Source organism: Phytophthora infestans, genomic scaffold, assembly GCF_000142945.1.
Source record: "Phytophthora infestans T30-4 supercont1.32 genomic scaffold, whole genome shotgun sequence".
Classification (NCBI taxonomy): Eukaryota; Oomycota; class Peronosporomycetes; order Peronosporales; family Peronosporaceae; genus Phytophthora; species Phytophthora infestans.
In genome coordinates this window covers 1,311,388-1,312,865 of record NW_003303727.1, presented here as the reverse complement: position 1 = coordinate 1,312,865, position 1,478 = coordinate 1,311,388, and positions in this window count along the sequence as shown.

Here is a 1,478-nt window from a genome sequence, read left to right as displayed (position 1 = left end):
GTACATGAACTGAAGTCTCAAGATCGATGACCAGGATTACAAATCTCAGTTGTTTTCAGCACTATACTCGTTTTGTATGTGTTTGAGTGGCAAGAAGTTTGGACCTTTTGATCAAAACTGCTTTTTGTACTGTATGTGAGCTACCTGATGAAGTGCAAAAAGGCTCGTCATCTGCGTGTTTCAGAACTACTGTCAAAACCGCACCTTAAAATGATAAAAAATCAACTGAGCTACGGAGAAAAAGTAGGTGGCCGGTTTCAGGAGTGTACTGTCCATACCGTAAAAATTCCAACTGTCCGACCGGGTTCCAACCTGATACCGGTACGATCTGCCAGTTAAAAATCGGACTTTGCGCGGTACATGTGTTACACATAATAAAAACAAAATTAAAAAATCCCTTCTCTCTGAGGGCCCACAGCCATTCTACAAACCACGGCCACGAGCGCGCAGCGGTGAGGGCGGAGCGCAATTCTACGGCCCTCCTGCGACCTCAAGGCCTCGGTCGCACCTCTACGCGCGCGGCATCACTACCAGGGACTCACGCCTCACTACTCCCGCCGTTGCCGTCCCCGTAGATGAATCATGTGAAGTGAAATAACCCGTAAGGGCGAGCGGAAGGCTGCTGGATGCGGCCGAAGACTATCTACGACCTACATCGAGGCCACACTAGTATTAAATATGGTAAGTCTTTGCTGCTGCATAACATGAGTGAGCATGTCGTTTCTAACTTGCTGTTGCAGCTTTGTTTGTAATATAAGATAATGCGTTAGTGCGGAAGCTGTTATCTATTGCCAGGAATTATACTGTTCAAAGCGTAAGGTGAGATCTGGTGCTGTTACTTAACTGTACTATGTGTACTACAGGTTCAGCGCTTGGGGGGGTTTGTTACGAATGAATTTTGGCAGCGCCGAAGGTGGTGTTGGATCGACAACGTCACCACGCTCAGCACGCTCGTGGAACTGGGTTATATGTGCGTCAAGCTTTCCAGCCTTGTGTAGATTGCGAAGGGCTTTCAGTGCCGTACCCGCTGCTGCTGCTGAGGACCCGTTCGTCTTCAAGAAGTCCCGCGTGCTCACTTGCGCTTTCTCACCAAGCGCGACCACCTCACTCTTGAACGCAGGAGACGAAGCATCAAGTGAAAATCCATGAGGTAAGAAAAGCATCATGTAGCCTGCGGTGTGTCTAAGCTCGTACAGCGTCGTTTTCTTCACAGAGCGCGAGGCATAAACGCGGGGCTCGGCCGTAAACCATACGTACCAGACTGCTGCAAGAGACTGCGAGCCCTTCTTCTTCGGACGAACAGTTCGGATGGCAATTTGTTGGTCAGGCTGTGATACACAACCCGCAACAGTTTTGGCTGGAGCCGACAGTGAGTGCAATTTCGCCTCTACAGCTAACAGTCGTTCCTCTAGGCGCTGATTTTGCAGGATTAAAACGCTGATCTGCTCGGACTGGCGCTTCATGAGGCTTAACACCTC